The sequence below is a fragment of the Tenrec ecaudatus genome, chromosome 18 (genome assembly GCF_050624435.1).
Source record: "Tenrec ecaudatus isolate mTenEca1 chromosome 18, mTenEca1.hap1, whole genome shotgun sequence".
Lineage (NCBI taxonomy): Eukaryota > Metazoa > Chordata > Mammalia > Afrosoricida > Tenrecidae > Tenrec > Tenrec ecaudatus.
In genome coordinates, this window is record NC_134547.1 from 13,781,864 (window position 1) to 13,802,156 (window position 20,293).

The 20,293-nt window shown below is 46.9% G+C and overlaps 1 pseudogene; it reads right to left on the minus strand.

Annotated features, from left to right (window-relative positions):
• Nucleotides 1-384: 384 nt before the first annotated feature.
• On the minus strand, nt 385-12,799 carry LOC142431593 (very-long-chain 3-oxoacyl-CoA reductase-like; annotated as a pseudogene).
• Between the last annotated feature and the right edge of the window lie 7,494 nt (nt 12,800-20,293).

The window sequence follows — 20,293 nt, forward strand, 5'->3', positions numbered from 1 at the left end:
GACCTGTTGTTTGGAGGGCAGATTTGGTGGCTCTCAGTAGACAGGCTCTGAAGTAAGCTGGGGTTGCACTTCAGCGACCCAAAGGACTTCATAAGAAAGTGCTGGCATGGATTCGGGAGCACCCAGCTATGGCAGTCGGAATGGGATTGGGTTGTGCTCTTCTGTTCCCAACCAGAGGCACTGCAGACAGGTAGGGGTGCATGAAATAGGGCCCAGCTGCGTGTGTTAGAGGGGCAGGGAACACCGGGCAGGGCAGGGAAAAGATAGGAGAGTACTGTTATTGAAGAAGGGCTCTCCCAACTGGCAGGGGAAGTGCTTTGTGCTGTTTTGGGTATCAAACTGGGGATGTACAGGTGGGCTTCTGCTAGTGCTCGTGATGTTCTGCTAGTGCTCAGCTGGCTGAGGCACAGTGGTCCACAACAGCACGTCAATTTTAACCAATTCCTGCAGGTGCAGGTAATGGGGTGGGAGTCAGCTCCTAGTGCAGGGAAGCACCCTGAACTGTCCCAGGAATTGACCAACAGCCTCAGAACCCCTACTCAACCTCCAGATCTCCCGACTCACTGATCTCCACAAAGCTCCCAGTACGACCTGCCTACCTGGTTGCCATCTTGCCCGGAAGCCCTTGTGGAACCATAGCTCAGTGCCTTCTCTCAAAAAAAATGTTTTCTAATTGTACTTTTCCATGAACTTTTTGTAAAAAGGAAATATATATTATATATACATAAATAGAATCATACTAAGTACCATAGTGTCTATCCCAATTCATAATAAGCTAAAAGGGAGATTAAAATGTCTTCTATCTCTCTAGCCGATTGGGTGGTTATCTCAAATCACTGACCTTTTTGTTACCAGTTCACTATATAGCCCACTAAATCATTTGTGTGTGTGTGTGTGTGTATCCCGGTGTTGATATTGGGAAGTGCTGACAGCTAACTTCAAGGGTGATGATTCAAACCCATCAGCTGCTCTGAGGAATGTTGAAACTATGTAAAACCTGTAAAAAATGAAGCTTTAGACATCCTATGGAGGATACTTATGAGTTGAAATAGATGAAGTCACAGTGGGCTGGTTTTGTTTTCAGGTATAGATATACTTATTGTGTCACACCTGTGGCTTGGATTAGAAAAAATTGTTCCAAATACAACTATACAAATCCATACATCCCAAATGTTCCTCAATGGCCTTCCATGCAGGTAAATCAAGCTGCTTCCATTGAGTCAATTCCCACTCATTCTAACTGCCCTCATGTCTAATTCTCAGGAATGCTATTTGAGGTAAAAAATCCTTTTAATTAAAATTTTGAAAACAGAGTTAAAAGGACAACAGAGAATTGGGTGAAGGGTGGGAGATCTCAGAAAGTATAAGACATGACAAAATAATAGTAATTTATAAATTATCAAGTGTTCATGAGAGAGGGGGTGATAGGGAAGGAGGTGAAATAATCAGAGCTGATATCAGTGGCTCGAGTAGAAAGCAAATGTTTTGAGAAAGCTGAGGGCAACGAATGTACAAATGTGCTTGACATACGATGGATGGATGGATGGATTGTGATAAGAGTTGTATGAGCACACAATGAAATGATTTTTAAAAGAAAACAAAAAACTGTCGTTCTCCCAAAGGTCTAAATGTCAATTGCCGGCATCCAGTTTGGCTGCACTGGTCGGTCTGCAAAGTTATTCCAAAATCCACAGTCCTGGGCCAGGATGTTGAAAACAGGAGCGGGCAGACCAGCCCCCACGTCTCCGTCACGCCTTCCCCTAGGCTTTTTCTTTGTAAGATGCCAGGAGTTTCAACATTTCTGACGCCCAGCGAGTGTGAAAATACCAGGAGGGAAGGAGCCCAATCAGGAAGCTCTAGGAAGGAGAAGGGACAGGGATCAGGACTCGCCTCCCTCTTTGGCATCTCAGCTCGCCCACTCCCTGCCCAGCCCAGGGCGGGGGCTTGTTACACCCCCTCCACCCCCAAGGCCAGAGGACTCAGTGCAGGGATCATTCCCCAAGCCCTGCAGCCAGGAACGCACCTGCACCTCGTGACTGAGACACCCAGAGACGTGCGAGGAGAGGCCGAGGGTGTGCACCGCCTGCTCAGCCCAGTCTTGGGGACCTTTCACCAGTAACCCAGTTTCGGGGTTCTTAGTCAAGTTTGTGGAAACCACACCTGGGCTCACGGTCTGCAGGAAGGAGGAGGGTAAAGAAAAGGCGCTTCCCCTTCCTTCCTCTGGGGAGTCCCACCCCACTGGAAGCATCTCACCCACTGGGTCTCTGAGCTTCTTCCCACGAGGCCCCACCCTCTCTGAGACCACGCCCTCCAACTCCCTGCCCACTAGGAGTCCCCGCCCTCTGCTCCACCCGCACCTGTATGGTGACCCCTTCAGAGAGGTACTCAGCGCCCACTGCAGCAGAGAATCTTTGCACAAAGGCCTGTGGAGGAGGAGAGAGAGGGAGGGTCACAGAATGTAAAGCGCCCTCCCCCCTCCCGTACTATCCCTTTTCAGAGCACCCTGCAGGTCAGGAAGCCCCAGGGTCCTGACCACACTGGTCTTGGGGACACCAGATGTCTGCAGGTGGTGACCCCTCCCCCAATCCCACAGACCCACCCCTTTCCCAGCTACATCTGTCTCCTTGTCTTGTCAACCCCACGTCTCCGTCCACTCCCCAGGGACTCCTTGGATCCACTCTGTCCCTTCTCCTGACTCCCAGCCCCTGTTTCTCTTCAAATGCACAGTCCCGGCTCTGCCCTTGACATCTCCACAAGAGTGGGTGACTAGGTGGACTAATAACCACAAGGCCTTCAGTTCAAGCCCACCAGCTGCTCCTGGGAAGACATAGAGCTGTCTGCTCCTTTAAAGAGTGACAGTCTCAGAAACCCACAAGGGCAGTTCTCTCCATACCATAGGGTGGCTGTGGGTCAGAATCCATCCCATGACAGTATCTTTTTGTCTCGATGAATAACCCATAATCAAGGCCCCCTAACCTTCCCTTCTCAAGGTGCTTGCAGTCTACCCTTCAAGGCCTGAGGGAGGTGCTAATGGGAACATTCGGGTGTGGACAGCCCAGGCCTGGACTGGGTATGTGGGCTTTGGTACCTTTGTGGCTGGGTAGATGGCAAGGAATGGCCAGGGGTGGTTTTCGGTTATGCAAGAGACATTGATGATGATCCCTCTGTGCCTGGAGGAGAGAGCATTCTCTGGAGAGGAGTGACAGGCAGGCAAAGGGCAGGGGACAGGGCTTTCCCACCCCCACTCTTGGGCAGAGCCCTTTAACTGAGACACATGGGAGGGAGGGGTGGAGACATGGGCGGGGCAGCTGGAGAATGGAAACAGTCTCCAGGTTGGCAAAGGAAGTGGCCGGCTCCTACCTGGAGACCATCTGGGGCAGGACGATTCTGGTCTTCTGAGGAAAGGGGATGAAGGGCACATCTTCTCCTTTCCAGCCCCCTCACCCTGTTCCCTCCCAGGAGGTCCTCCCCCCAGCAGCTCTAGTGCAGGGTGTTCTGGAAGCCCCCCTGGGTTCTCAGGGTAGTCCCTGAGCCACCCATCGTGGCCAGGCTTCACCTGGACCACCGACATCATGTTGCGGTTCACAGTATTCTAGAGCCCCTGGGGGGAGGGTACAGGAAGTTCGCTCAATCCCTCCCTCCCTTTCAGACCCACCTCCCCTTTCCAGATTTCCTAACTTAGCATTGTTACATGGACATTACTGATTGTGTTGTCATTGTTGAAACTAGACACAATGACACTTACATGACTTCAGTAATTTCTACCCCTGGTGACCTGCCCGACATTCTCCCAACTGTCCAATAATTCTCAACCTCCTTCTAAAGAGACCCCCAAGGATGTAAGGCTCATTTTTAGAGAAACCAGTTCTTAGAAGAAGGAGCCCCGTGGCATAGTGGGTTAAGGATGATTCTGCTAGCCGCATGGTCAGCGGCTTCAAATCCCTCCATGGGAGAAAGCTGCGGCTCCTTGCTCCGGTACCAACTGACATCAACACCCACCCACAGGGGCAGTTCTACTCTGTTTGGAAGGGTCGCTGAGTTGGAATCAACTCGATGACAAAAAGTTTTAATTTCTTAAAAGTTGCACCTCCTTGAGGTAACAAAAAAAGCAGTAATATGTTTTATAGAATCTCCAGTGGACCTTTAGTATTACCATCTTCCTGTGTAATCCCATTTTAAAATGACCAGTAATCATATTTGAATATATATCAGCACTCACACTAGCAACCCCATTGGGTAAGGCTTGAACTGCTAACTGCAAGGTTGGTGATTCAAAGACAGAAGCTGCTCTAAGGAAGAAAGGTGAGGCTGTCAGGTCCCATCAAGATTCTCAGGCTCATAAACCTGATGTCGGGTCCCTATGAATTGGCATAGAATTGATGGCAGCAGGTTGGTTTTGTATTGGGTGACATGTCCATACATGGAGGCTCATACCTATGCGCATATACATACACATGGACTCAAGTAGGAAAAGAATGTCTTCTGCATAAAAATGCACACATGTAAGTTTGTACATCCTAAGTGGGCCGCACTGGCCTTCCTATGCAGGTAAGCCACATCTCTGTCCTCCCGTCAACTCACACTCACACCCACTGCCATCTGTTCTGCTCATAGCGACCTCAGGGAAGGGCTCTGAGACTGTGCATCTTTATGGGAGCAGACAGCCTCATCTTCCTCCCGTGGAGCTGCTGGTGGGTTTGAACCCCTGACTGATGTTTAGCAGTCCTGTGCTTTCCCCAACGTGCCACCAGGTCTCGCTATTCACATACACATTTATATTCCTGGAATCTGAAAGGGCAGATGCATTGTTGGCATTGAGTACATGTGACCAGGAGTAGAATGATTTGGGAAGAATTCTCAGAGAATAAAATTCGTCACTGTCACTGAATTCAACGTGTGGAAATGCCTGCTAAAGTGGTGAGGTCTTTGTTGTGTATACTCTTATTAGGACTGCAACTAAAAAAGATAAAAATTTAAAGGGTTAGAACAGGGCCAACAGTGGTCCTGGTTGCGCACTGCAGAAGCGCATCTGCTACACAGGGTGGTCGGTATCCTCGAGGTCATCACAGGCTTGGAGTTTCCAAAACAGACTTCCTGCAGATGGCGGTAGATAGTATGGTCCTAACAAAGCAAGGGCATTGCGCCTGCTTTCCAACAGAGGGCAGTGACGAGTCAGAGGACCAGGTGATTCTGGGAAGCCAGGGCCAGGTGTCACTCACCTGGGCTGGGTTCTCACAGTCCAATAGTTTCCCAGGTAGTTTAGAGTGATTCATGCCCATGTTGTTCACTGAACCAGAGGAAACACATGGTTTCTGTCACTCCAGCACTCCAGTAAGTGGGGCCATGAGATGACCCAGAATCTGCCTGAGCCTGGGGGTGGTTGAAGACTGGCTTCCCCACTGCCCCCGCCTCACCCAAGCCGCAGAACATACCCAGTACTCCAATATCCAGGCCTTTCAGCCCTTCCTCAATGGCCCCTTAGATCTCGAAACCCCCGTGAAGTCAGCATGGATGACACGCGTGTTGGTACCATGAAGCTGCTCTAGGAAGGGAGAGAGGGAGCAAATCAGACCCTAAGCTGGTTTCTGGCCCCACCCTTGCTGTAGCCCTTGACCCTACCCAGTCCCTGTCCTCATTCATTGTCCATTGCAGACCATATCTGGCCCACCCCCCACTGCTGCCCCAACCCCTCTGCCTCCTGGGTCCCACCAATCTCCTTTGCCACCTTCTCCAACTTGTTCATGTTTCAACTGATGTGGACGATGTCCAGACCTTTCTTGGCAAACTACAGGGGGTGATGGAAGGGTGCATGCATGCAACCTGTGAAACTCTTTCAAAAAACATACTTTTCTACAAATGTTCTTGTTCTAATCCAATCCCTGGTCACTATCAATGCATCTTGGGTACATGTTTGATCAATTTCAGACTGGAAATATTCATCCAAATTAATGAATTTGCTCATCCATAGTTTTAGAGGAAGGAGCCTTGGTGGGGTAGTGGTTGGGGGTCGGGCTGCTAAGTTCAAGGTTGAAACTACCAGCCGAAAACCAGCACACAGACAAGGCTTTCTAATCCTGTGCACAGCTAGTCTCAGAAACTCACTGGGAGCAGCCCTGTCCTGTCCTATGGGGGTGCGGGGAGTCAACATCTACTGTAAGGCAGTGAGTGTTTGAGAGCTTCAGTGGTTGGTGCATAAACTTGAAGAAAGCTTGTGGTAGAGTGGGATTTCAAAATATATTTGTTCTATCCGCGTTTCTATAATGGCCGCTGTGGGTTTGGTGGTGCCAGGCCATGCAAATAGGGTGTGTACACCACTAATAGTGAGGGTTAGACAATTTCAGGACCACTCCTCTAGCTATAAGGATGAGCCATTCTTTGAAAGAATAGCAGAGATAAGAGAACCTCCAGGACCTTGGAAAAGCACATTCAAGGTCTCTGTCTCAATCAACAGACGCTGCCGAGACCAGACACCCTGGGACTCTGGTGCAGAGACTCAGTGCAGCAAGGAGTCTATGGGGCACCTTCCCCTCATGTGGACTGAGACTATGGACTGTGAGACGCAGTAACAAGCAAACTGGCTTCCTGGCTCATGGAGGAAGGGCCAAGGGACCACGTGTCTATGAGACTGAGGACCACAGAGAGAATTGGCTCCCACATGGCTGAGAGGCTGAGAACTAGACAGAGATTGGTTACTGGCAGAGGAGCCCAATGACTGTATCCTTACTGCCTGCTGATCCTGACTTAGTATGCCCTGTTTAATTCCCTAATAGCCCCACTTGTGAATACAGTCTGTGAGATCTGTGTCGCCATTGCAGTGAATTCTCATACCCAGCAGAGATGGAGAGTGGCATGTGTGGAAGAGTTGGTGTCAGAATAGATAAAGGCAGATGGAACATGGAGGCTTGTGTGATCCTCATGGAGCCTCGCGGCAGTAAGGAAGCCAGAGGACGTCAGATGTGTCCCTTAATGGCTGATTATCACAGTTGCATCGACTGGATCTCCTTGCACGTGGATAGGTATTCTGCTATCACACCCACCGAGTCACAATCCAGATTATCGACTGCAATCCTTGACCTTCATCTGCAAATACTTCAAGTCCTCCTCATTTTCAGCAAGCAACGTTGTGTCATCTGCATATCGAAGTCTGTTAATAATCCTTCCTCCAATCCTGATGACACATTCTTGTTCACATAATACGGCTTCTCTGATGATTTGCTTAATATACAGATTGGGTAAGTATGGTGACAGGATAGAACCCTGAAACGCACCTTTGCTGATTCTCAACTGAGCAAAATGCTGTTGTTTGCACAACTGCCTCTTGATCCATATTCAGGTTCCGAATGAGCACAATGTAGTGTTCTGGGGTCCTCGTTCTTCTCAAGGCCATCCATAGTTTGTTGTGATCCACACAGTAGAATGCCTTGGCATAGTCAATAAAAGACAAGCAATCATCTTTCTGATATTCTTGGCTTCAGCCAAAATCCATCTAAGATCACCAATGATATTTCTTGTTCCAAGTCCTCTTCTGAGTCCAGCCTGACATTTGACTAAGTCTGTGAATGTGCTGCCCCGGAAGTTGTTGAGAGATCCTCAGCAATCATGGATGGGCATGTGATAACTATGGCACTATTCAATCATCTGAGCATCATGTTGGGTCGATTTCTTTGGAATGGGTACAAATATAAATGTCTTTCCTTCAGACCAAGAGATTATCTTCCAAATTCTCTGCCATAGACCAATCAATGCTTCCTGCTCTTCCGTCAGCGTGTTGAAACATTGTAATGTGCATTCCATCAGTTTCTGGAATCTGGTGTTTCTTCTTTTCTTTTTCTTTTCTCTCTTTTTTAAAAAAAATCATTTTACTGGGGACTCGTACAATTCTTATCACAATCCAAGCATCCATCCATTGTGTCAAGCACATTCTCAAAGCATTTGCTTTTCCGCTGGAGCCCTTGGGATCAGCTCAGCTCCTCATTTTGTCCCCTCCATCATTGCTCCCTCTCTCCCTCAAGAACCCTTAATAATTTATAAATTATTATTTTGTCAAAACTTACACTGTCCAAAGTCTCCTTTCACCGACTTTTCTATTGTCCATCCCCAGTGAGGTTATACGTAGATCCTTGTAATCGGTTCCCCTTTCCACCCCACCCTCCTGTTGTTTCTCTTTCTTTCTGGGTTTTTCCCCTAATACTTTTACTGGGGGCTCTTACATCTCTTATCCTAAGCCATACATTCATCCAGTGTCAAGCACATTTTCACATATGCTGCCATCATCATTTTCAAAGCATTATCTTCCCACTGGAGGTCCTCGTATCAGCTCCCCATTTCTTCTCCCTCCCTCACAAACCTTGATAACTCATAGATTATTTTTCCATATCTTACATTGTCCAATGTCATCCCTTACCCAATTTTCCCTTATTCTTCCCCACTGAGAGGGGATTCTAGGTTGACCCTTGTAATCAATTACCTCACCCTCCCCTAATCCTCCTAGTATCTTTACTCTCATTGTTGGCCCTGAGTATTTTATCTCCTTCTTTCAGCACCGTTGCTCCTTGCTCAGGTGCTGCCCCCTGAAATGTGGAACGTTGACTAGTTCTGTGTGGTACAGAGACCCTTGTATTATTCCATCTTCTTTTAGTGCTCCTTGCATCGATCAATATTTCTGCCCATACGGTCTTTCAATAATGCTGCTTGAGATTTGAAATGTTTCTTTAGTGCTTTCAATTAAGATATGCTGAGCATGCTCTTTCTTTTTGGTTTTTCTCTCTTCACACATTTCATGATAAAACTTGACAGTCTCTTGAGCTTCCCTTAGAAATGTTCTGTTCAGCTCTTCAACTTTATAATTTATCCCATTTGTCTTAGCTACTCTACGATTATATTAGGGCTTTATATCAAAGAGTAATTGGATATTAAGAAAACATTCAATCCCAGTCCAGATCAAGTACATAAGTCCAATCTTAGCCTACAAATTCCTCTTCAGACTCACAGAACATATGCAGTGATGCCGAGTGCAGGAAGATCACAGGCCAGTGGAAAGTCTTGTGGATCCAGTGGTGATGGAAACATCTCAGCGTTAGCACAGGTCTCCAAGTGGATCCTCCAGCATTCTGAGTGTAGCTCTTCCATAGGGAGGTGAAGCAGAGAGAGGGGAGATTCCTAGAACCCTCATGAGAAAGCCATGCCCACAAGGACGCTATATAAGGCTGTGACCTGATTGACAGACTAGACTCCAGTCTTGCATTCTTAATACCCTCAAGTTGACATGTGATTATGTAACTTACCAGAGTAGCCACTAAAAAAAAGCGACCTGACAGAATGTGCAAGTTACAGAACAGTATCATGGATTCACGTGCAAGTGAAATTTTGCTAAATATCATCCAACTACATCAGCAGTACGTTTACTGGAGCTTGCAGAGGATCGGGCCCGATTCAGAAGAGTACTTGGGACAAGGAATACCATTGCTGATGTCAGATGAGTCATGATGGAAAACAGAGAATATCAGAAAGATGTCTGGTAGCATTTTATTGACTTTGCCAAGGCATTCAACTCTGCTGAACCTAGCAATGGTTAGCCTTGAGAAAGAATGGGAATTCCCAAAACACTTTATTGTGCTCATGAAGAATACGTACAATTTTTTACTGAAGATGTCGGTGGAATTCTTCAGTGTCTTCATCACTCTTTCCACTCCATCATGTTTTCATGGCTTTGATCATGACATGAAGTCTGCCACCATTTTCTTGCAAGACGCCTCAGAAATGGCCCCCTCTCAGGTGGGTCCCAACAGCCCACTATCCAGCTAATAATAGCTCAGCTTTTAACCTTTTGCACCACCCAGAGGCCCGCCACTGAAACCGAGCCACTGAGTAGACTCCATTGAGAGAGCCTACTGGAAAGGGTAGAGCTGTACCTTTGGGGGCTCCAAGGCTGTACATCTTTAAGGGCGCTGACAGAGTGTGGTTCACAGCCCAACACAACCCACTGTGCCACCTGGGCTCCTGGGACCAGCTTGGCAGGTTCAACCCAATTCACAACCATCAAAGAGAATGGAGGGAGGGAGGGAGGGGAGGAGAGTGGAGGATGGGAAAAACACCCCCACATGATGTGTGTTTTGAAGCGGTCTTATTGCCGATTTGATTTGATGAGATCGGCTGTACAACTATAAAGAATATATTTTATTTAAAAACCAGAATAGTAAATATGTTTTTGTTCTTTAAAAAAAAAGGAAAAGAATGAACGTTCACAGACTTAAAGCCTCCCCCGAGACCTTACCTCTCAGGCCTAGTTATTGTTCTGGGTGACTATGAAAGGGGGAAAAGTCAACTGCAGTGGACTTGTGTCCTTTTTTTTTTTAACAGTTTTCACAGAATCCACATATCATATGACTCATAGCTCAATGACATGAAGAAGAATTACACAATCGGTACTACAATCAACCTTAAAAATTTTGGTTTTGTTTTCTTTATGGTTAACCCACCTTTAAAATGAGTTGTGTAACACAATCAGTTCTGGTGTTCTCAAATTCTTTGTTTACTCCTGAAATCCCCCCACCCTCTCCATCTCCCACCCTCACCCCAAATTCCCCTGGAAACCTTTGTTTCAGTTAATATTTCTACTCCTTCTGTGCTTCACTTATTGGAAAACCCAACAGAAACATTAGAAAACAAAAACGTAATAAAAAGGTAAGAATATAATCATAACAATATCAAGATAAAAATATAAAGAATAAGTTTAAAAAATCCCACCATCAATATTTTAAAAGCCAAGAAAGAACATTTTGTCATGGAACAAGCAAGAGATACTTGCACCTAGAACAAATTCAGGTTTTGTCAAGAGGGAGGTCAACTGACCTAGTACCTAGTTCGGTCCAGCAGAACTGAGATTACAATGACCACTGTCTGAGAGTAAGGAAGTTGCAGACCCTTGCTCGGGGCTAGAGGGGCTCTGCCAGCGGCTTCATCTGACTAGATTTGCTGTAGATGGGTTTTGAACTTCGATTCCTTAGTGATGTACAAGTTCATCTCAAACAAATGAGGGGAAAGTATCAGTAATAACCCTAGATGAGCAAGTGACACAGGCTTGCCTGCTGAAAATTAGGAAGACTTGAAATGCGAAAGTGGGTGAGGGAGAGTCTAAGACAGCAGTGTGTAGCGTGAAGTCACAGGGGCAGTGGAAGCCCCAGGCCCCAGCAGAGGGGGCAGAAAGGAGGCTTGCAGGAGCTGTTGGTACAGAGAGGCAGGCAGTCTGCCTTACAAAGGCTCATGCTAGTTGGCGTGGCTGCTGGACCCCAGAAGCTCCCACCTCTCCCAGCTCCGCGCCAATCCCAGCTCACCTGGTGCGCGTAGGCCCTGCCTATGCCATCCGTGGCTCCTGTCACCACTGCGGAGAGAAGGAAGCATGGTCTCAGTGACACCAGCTCGGGCTGCTCCAATTCGGGATGGGGGGGCGCGAGGGACGCTCAGCTCACCCCAGCCAGCTCCCAACGCCCACCCTGTCCCTCCTTATTCCCAGCCTCCTCCGCACCTCAACCCTTATTTCCCACACAAGCTCCAAAAACCGAAAATGGAATGCTCTGGATTCCTAGTGGCACATTGAGTGACAATTTGGACCCTTAACCTGAAGATGGGCACGTCAAACCCAGCAGCTGGTCCTCCACGGGAGAATGATGGGCTTCCAGTCTGGGAAGCCCCACAGAAGCACTTCTGCTGTGCCCCATAGAGTGACCGTGAGGCAGGAGCGACTCCTGCTGGGGAGTTTGATGTGGACTAATTTGCTGTGGGGTCATTTCCATTCAGACTCCGCAATCCCACAGGATGTAGGAGAACTGCTCCCAAGGCTTTCCATGGCTGTCACTTTGTGCTGCTGTTCCTCCCTGTAAGTCTGGGACACTAGGCACTCCACAGGAGAAAGATGAGGCTATCTGTTCCCATAAAGATTTTACCCTTGGAAGCCCCATATAGAGTCACTCTGAGTCGGAATCAACTGGATGGCAGTGGATTGGGCTGTGGGGATTGCCTAATGGAAGGAGAGAATGACTTGCTACAAACCTACAAATCTCCCTGCTTGGGAAAAAGAGTAGGCCCCTGCTCCTGTGAAGACTTACAATCCCAGAAACCCCACCTACCGTTGCTACAAGGCACAATCAACTCAGTACTAGGAGGGCTGGATTGGAGACTAGAAATCTTTACAGAATAGGCCGGTGGCCACATGGGTTGTTAACAACAAGGTCAGTAGTTCAAACCCACCAGCTTACTCAGGGGAAGAATAATGAGGGCTGTGGAAGGGCTCCCCTAAGGATGCCCAGTCTCAGAAACCCTCAGAGCCAGCCTTCGCTGTCCTACAGGGACGGCAGTGGGTGTGTGGGAGTCTGTACAGAAATAGACATCCACTCCTTGGTTCTGCTCAACAGTGAGTGGATTAAAAACCCACCTGTGTGGGTAGCAAAATGCTTGATCCACTACAACACACCTGCTGCTCTCACCTGTCCAGGTTCAGGTTAGGTGGAAGGGGTTGGTGCCTCCTTGCAGAGGGCGGGCCAGCCTTCATTCCTCTTGCTTCATGGCAGCTCCTTCCAACCTTGCCCCCATTCTAGCTCTCCTATTGCCTCATCCCTACATCCACTCTCCCAGCACCAAACTCTCACCTACCTGCCCAGGCTCCATATTCCCGGTACCACTGGTTCCCCCGACGAGCCCAGGGCAGTAGGTAGATGTAGACCACGCGGCACACTCTCCACACTGCTCCAAACAGAAGCCACACAGCTGTGAGAGTGCCCAGTGCGCTGAGTGGGTCCCACATTGCAGCTGCTGTGGCCAGCAGAGCCGGAATCTAGTGGGAAGTCTGTCCTACAGGGCCAGATTCTATTAGGGGAGTGAGTTTCTTTGTGATTAGTTTGCTATCAGCTGTAGGTAAGCCACCTACAGGAATGCCTCATGCTTTCTGCAAGCACACCCTCTGGTGTCACTAAACCCTGAAGTAGCTAAGCCACAGCACCGTGGCTCAGGGCAAAGTCCAGAGCAAGGCCCCCCTGATCTGGGTCACTGTATTCAACCTTGCTCCCCACGGAGGCAGATTTGATACGACCTATCACAGAAGGTTGGGAAAGCAACATTCCAGGAATTGACAGAACCTTTGAAATGTGGAACAGGCACATGGCACCCTAAAATCTTAATTATTAAACAGAAGGGGGGAGACAAAGGGCAATTCTGTACCTGCCAAGCTTCCTTTAAATTTTATGAACTCAGAAAACCCTCTCTCCCCAAAGCTTCCATCAATAAGTCAAATAACAAGTGTCTATTTTTATGGAGAAAATTGATCCAGAGAAGACCTGGTGGAAAGACAAAGGTGTATGTGATCTGGGTTTGCTCACCGCCCTTGGGAGGGGCTATTTGCTTTGTATCTTTTCAGGTGAGGGATAGAGTACATGGCTTCCCCCTAGCCGCAAGTTCGGCCAGGCCCAGGAAGGAAGGACCAGGTGACCCTGTGTCAGGGAGGAAGAGAACGCAAAGCAAAGACTTTGCTTCCTGTTGCTGAAGTTCTCAAAACATGAAGATGACCTTGAAGATTCATGAGAATTAGGGGCTGGGACGTCCATTATGCATGCTCAGAGGTCTCAGCTATCGGCCCATGAAGGAGTGGTATGCCAAGCATGCTCAGAAGTGCAGGTTTCCGGCCAGGAAGGGGTGGTACACCTGGGTGGGTGCTGCACTTGGATTGGCCCAGCTAAGCCAGGTTAATACAATTCAGTCGATGGTGTCGACCGGTGTCATCCAGTGCGCCTCCCCGCAGAATAATTGAAAAAGGCGGGAGCCCTGGGTCGAGTGAGGCTTTCTGAGCAGCTTCTGGGGAGGATACGTGGAGTGCCTGTGTAAACCTGAAACTTCTTCTAACTCTCATAAAACCCACTTGGATCACAAACCAGGCTTCAGAATGAATTCTTACTGGTGTGGAGTCAAGGACCGAGGTCAATCTGTCCCCTGAGAGATCTAACATTCCTGCCATGGCTGATGTTGCCAGAGTGTCACTTTGGGGCTCTATCATAACTGAACATTTTTATACTAATATGATTGGACTATGACAACAGACTGCTCACTCACTAGAAGATCAGAGTGTGGACTTGCAATTTCATTAGTTGCTAAACATTGCTGGTTTATGTAACCCCTTATCCATAGAATGTAACCTTACAAGATTGGGCTTTTAATTAGAAACCATTGGCAGGGATTTAAGTGGAACATTGCATTTGATGTCAATCAACCAAAAAGGAAATTTGCAATCAATGTCTTCAGTGTAGTTAAGATTCAGGAAATATCCCATTAGATATCTGACAGCTCAAAACAGAGATCTTCAATATTTTAGATTTTCAATCATCCCCTAGCTTTGGCACAATAATTATAGAAATTATGCCTTTATATGTATATAATATATAACACAATGGGGCAAAGTGAAAGTAAACTTAAAACTCATCCACTTACTGAAAAAACAAGGTGTAGCAGTAACCAACAAAGAAATGCAATGGTTGTTTTTTTTTAATCAGTGTAAAACAATTTAATCCATTATTCCCTGAGGAAGGAACTTTTGCAGAGGAAGAGGAACATCAAAGTAATGAAAAGTCTGATTTGGGAATCTCTACCAACAGAGCAAGGGAGGAAAGAGGAGGCTTAGAGGAAGGAAGGGTCTGAAAGAAGCTGCCCACCCTTACTGACTGAAACAGGCAAACGTCATGCAGAATCAGTCCACAAGAGCTGAAAAGTTTCAGAAACAACTGAAGAAAGAAGTAGGATCCTAAAGAAAGCCTTATGGTAAGTGCTCGCGCCCATCTAGGGAATGCCGGGAGCAGAGAAGGAGAGAATGTCCCCGAGAATGCTAAGCAGAGCAAGCTCCTTTACGGTCAAGGATAGAAAGAGGAATAGCAGAGGAGACCAGATTCGCTTTCCCTCATCCTGGAATGGGAAGACACTCCAATGCAGACAACCCACAAGGACCTCAGGAACGCCAGTATGGAGCCTCCCCCTTTTAGCTGCTCAAAGACATCAAGCAGGCAGTTGAAAGGGATGGCTCACAGCCCCCTTTCGTGATGACCATGATGAACTTTCTAGCTGAGCGGTTCATCTCTGTGGACTAGAATGCTGTAACTAAGGCTGGCCTTTCTCTATCAGATTACTTGCAATACCGAATCTGGTGGTCTGAATCTGAAGCACAGTCTCATTAGACCCCAGAGCAGGGTGTCCCCCTAGGGGTAGATCAGTTCATGGGGAGTGGGAATTTTATTATGGTGGAAGTGCAATGGCAGATGACTGAGTAATCATAGCAGCCTTTTGGTGTCCTCTTCTTAATCCTTTCACACTTGTTACACCTCTGCTCAGAAAACAGAAATATTCGCTCCCTTTCTACTATTCAAAGGTGTAAAGCAGCCTATCAATATAATCAGTGATTCAGTGTACGGCACAAGTGTGGCCTTTCATTGAAACAGCAAAGCTGAAGCCAGATTGGCATGCGCATGTTGGTAAGTTGTCCATCACCCTACAAAATCAAATAAGTCCACCTCCATTCATTCTCCACTGGGCACACACACACAGGTGCCCGAGCCAATTTCTATGGGAAATGCTGAAGCAGATGGGTTAACTCCAAAGGCATTCACTACTTTTACACTCCAAAAAGGTAAACATCAAAGTCTGCACAACAATGCTGCTAGCTTAAGACAAAGATATCCTATCCTCCAACGTGGGCCCAAACCTGACAGATTGTCAGCAAATGCAATCACGGGCAGCAAACCTCACTTCAGGAGGGTCCTGATGGAGTTAACCCTGTGGAGATCAGTCAAATACACTCTGACAAAAGGATGTCACATACACACCCTCTTTTGGCCGCCTAGGAGCTGTACTCATTACAATACAATAGATACTTTCTCAGGATTTTTATGGGCATCAGGGATGACTGGCGAATGCACCAACCATGCCATCAGCCCTTTACCAACACGGCTCGCTGTGATGGTCATTCCAACATATGTGAAAACCGGCATGGCCCCGCTTACACCAGAAAAAGTTTTTCATAGATTTTATCATGATTGGAAGAATCATCATATAACAGGCATCCTTTACAACCCCTGGGGACAGGCCCTAATTGAATGGGCACAAGGCATTCTAAAATTTCAATTACTAAACAGAAGGGGGGAGACAATAGGCAATTCTGTACATGACACGCTTCATTTAGCTTTATTAATTGAAACCGTTTTGTCCTCCCCCAAACCTTCTAACATGAGGACAGATGAACACGTTCCTATTGTCACAGAGAAAGCTGATCCATTTTTTGTGTGAGTAAATGGATTCTCCCTTGGGGTAAGTTCGGCCAGGCTCAAGAAGGAAGGACCAAATGACAGTGTGACATGGAGGGTGATAAGGCAACCCAATGATCTTGCTTCCTGTTGCAAGAATTACCCAAAACATCAAGAAGACCTGGCAGATGTATGAGAATGGCAATTGGTGCCTTCCTGGCTCTCATAATCGTTCCTACCATTGCTGATGTTCCCAGGGGGACATTCTAGGACTCTGTTGTAACTGAACATTTTTATACAAAGATGATCAGACTGCAATGACTGTTCACTTACTAGAGGATCAGATTCTGGACATTCGATTTCATTTGATGCTAAATGTTTCATTTTTCACCTCTTATCTATATAATGTAAACTTACAGGATTGGACTTTTAATAAGGAACCATTGGAAGAGATTCAAGGGCAACATCTCATTAGAGGTCAATCAGTTGAGCAATCAGTCTTTCGCATAGCTTTAGTTAGGGAAATATCCCATTAGATATTAGACAATTAAAAGCAGATTTTCAATCCATTTAGATTTTCAATCATCCCTTATCATTGGCACAATTAAACAATTGGTGAGGGACTGGCAGAGGTGGGAGGGTGGGGGTGGGGCTCGCTTATTCCCTGGGCCTGAATTCAAAGTATTTCCTGTAGCCTAAGTTATGGTATGCCCATGCCACGATTTTGCTCTTGGTGGTCAGGTTTCTGCTATTTAGAAAACGACTATGTTGCCTCAGTGACCCTTTTGAATTTAAAAAATAAAACCAAGGGGGAAATGTGGGCAACAGGACTGGGAAGAGAATGTGTGTGGACAAGTTCTCTCCTCTCATATGGTAAGTGTAAGGAAGTCGAGAGGCGCCAGAGACCAAATCAGTCAAATTAGAGCAAACAGGTTTTATTGGGGAGAAAGACCCAGCCTAGGCAAAGTCCCACGGTCCACAGCATCTGGGCCAGAGGAGTCGCACTGCAGTCTACAGGGGTGATGCTTATATATGGACAGGTACGTCCGGGTTTCTGGAATGTAAGGTGTCTTCCTGGTTCCGGGTGTATTCGTGCTGAGTGCAGAGCGGTGGGCAAGAACAAAGCAGGCACTGAGGCAAATGCAGGCACTGAGGCCGTACACAAAATGGGCCATGAGTGAAAGGAAGAAAAAAACTGGCAAAGCTGCTGACAGGTTACATAGCCAGCTCTGGTCAGCTCCGCAGGTGTGTGTGGGAGATTCAAGGCCACTTGCTGCTAGTTGTGTCAGCCAGTTCTGGTCAGCTCCGCAAGGATGGGGGAGATTCAAGGTCACTTGCTGCTAGAAGCCAGCCTGTCATTGACCCGGCCATACAGTAAAGAGTCTGGGAAACCTTTGTGGAGGAAGCTAGCTCCCTACAACTAATCATCAGTTAGGTAAGCACAATTGTACAGTTGAGTTCTATAAAGATTATGGTAAAGTCATAGAGAATAGGAAGAGATGGGAGAGAGAGAGAGTAAGATAAAGGAGTCAGTCACATTTCATAGTAGCCTGCTCACCTCCTAGATGGCCATGATCTCAACACCAAGTACACAGACAACTCGGGCAGAGAGGGCAGGAGAGAGGAGAGAGTGATGTATTGCTAACCAAGGCTTATATCTCTAGGGTCAGCATGCCCCCTAATTACATGTAAAGACATACATCATAGGAAGGGGTTGTACAATAGGCAATACAAGCGATAGGAGGGGGGTATACAATGGGCATAAGTGTAACAGGAAGGGGATGAGCTAGGGTGTGCATATAACAGGAAGGGGAGGGTCTATGGGTATGCATGTGACAAGAAGGCCAGGCCCAAGATTCCATATGGCAACCTTACTAACCTTGGTCACCTTTGAGTGGGCTTGACCTCCCTGGGCTCTCCTTAGGGAAACAATCTACTACTATCCTTACCAGAAGGGAGTGGGCCCTACTTATGGTGGGACAGACTATAGAGTTTGATTGCTCTAGAAGACTGACAATCCTTAGGGAGAATAGCCTCTGACTTACTATCGTTTACCTCTAAGTTTCACCTATATTTGTGGAAGACAACTTGGGAGAAATCTTTCTGTTTCCCACAGACTTTCACATGCATAGGTTGGCGATGTGTTACTGTCATATTCTCCTAAGTAAATGCTATTCCCCATCATGTCCCCCCAGAATAATGCCAATTTTAAGGTCAAAAGCAGTCCCACCATGTAACCTTAAGGTTACACTCCCTTCTGATAAAGGTCATAGAGTATTCCCCTGGGGAAGAGCTAAGTGCCACCTAAGGTCAGCCAGCTCAGAGACAACCAAGTTTAGGCAGCCATTGTAAATCTAGAAGCTGCCCATCTTGTTATGTATGTGCCTTCCTGTCACATGTATGCCTCTAGTACGCCCTCTTCCTATTGATTGTACACCCCTAGCTCATCCCCCTCACGTTTCATATATGCCTCAGCCCTTCCTGTTATGTATGTATTTACCATGGCTTGCATGCCCTAGATTATATAAGCTTGTAAGAGAATACATTACTGCTTCATTCTTGTTCCCATCTTCTGGTATGCTTTGTCTTTTTTTTTAATTGCCAATACCATTTATTGCTATTACTTGTTAAAATTTTTGCTTTCTTCTGATGGTGCTTGGCTATCAAAAGAGATAGTGTCTGGGGTCTTAAAGGCTTGAAGGTGAACAAGTGGCCATCTTGCTCTGAAGCAACAAAGCCCACATGGAAGAAGCACACCAGCCTGTGGGATCACGAGGTGCAAAAGGGATCAGGGATAAGGCATCATCAAAAAAAAAAATCTTACCATAGTGAATGAAGGGGGAAGTGCAGAGTGGAGACCCAAAGCCCATTTGTCGGCCAATGGAGATCCCCTCACAGAGAGGTCTAGGGGAGATGAGTCAGTCAGGGTGCGATGTAGCACCGATGAAGAATACAGCTTTCCCCCCAGATCCTGGATGCTTCCTCCCCCCACCCACCCCAACTACCATGATCCAAATTCTACCTTGCAAGTCTGGATAGAGCAGAGGTTGTACACTGGTGCATAAAGGAGCTGGAGGCACAGGGAATCCAGGGTGGGTGATACCTTCAGAACCAGGGGTGAAGGGCGATACTGGGAGAGTAGAGGGTGAGTGGGTTGGAAAGGGGGAACTGATTACAAGGATCTACATGTGACCTCCTCCCTGGGGGACGGACAACAGAGAAGGGGGTGAAGGGAGACACCGGATGGGGCAAGATATGACAAAATAATAATCTATAAATTATCAAGGGCTCATGAGGGAGGGGGGAGCAGGGAGGGAGTGGGGGGAAAGAGGACCTGATGCAAAGGGCTTAAGTGGAGAGAAAATGCTTTGAAAATGATGAGGCCAAAGAATGTACAGATGTGCTTTATACAATTGATGCATGTATATGTATGAATTGTGGTAAGAGTTGTATGAGCCCTAAAATGTTTTTAAAATTTTTTTGCTTTCTTTACATTGATTTCTTTTTTTTTTTTATCCTTGAGGCTTTATTTTATTTTATTTTTTAACATTTTATTAGGGACTCATACAACGCTTATCACAATCCATACATACATCAATTGTGTAAAGCACATCTGTACATTCTTTGCCCTCATCATTTTCAAAGCATTTGCTCTCCAATTAAGCCCTTTGCATCAAGTCCTCTTTTTCCCCCTCCCTCCATGCTCCCCCCACGTTGTCTTGTCTGATGTCTCTTTAATGTACTCCTCAATTGTGGAGGATGGTCTCTATAAGATCAAAAGGAATTCACCCACCTCATTATCTCTCCTTGTGTGTCTCTTTAATTACACAGGAATTTCTGATTCGCTGGGAGGTTTGAGTTGGTGTATGGGGTGAGCAATGGTTTGGCAGCAAGTGGCATAGAGTGGCTACATCTGACTTGTCTCTTCCTTATTGCCATAGGCAGAGGTCAGACATGCCTCCACCCTCCAACTACTTCTAGACGGGGTTTGGAAATTCATCGACTTTCCTCGCAGACAACAT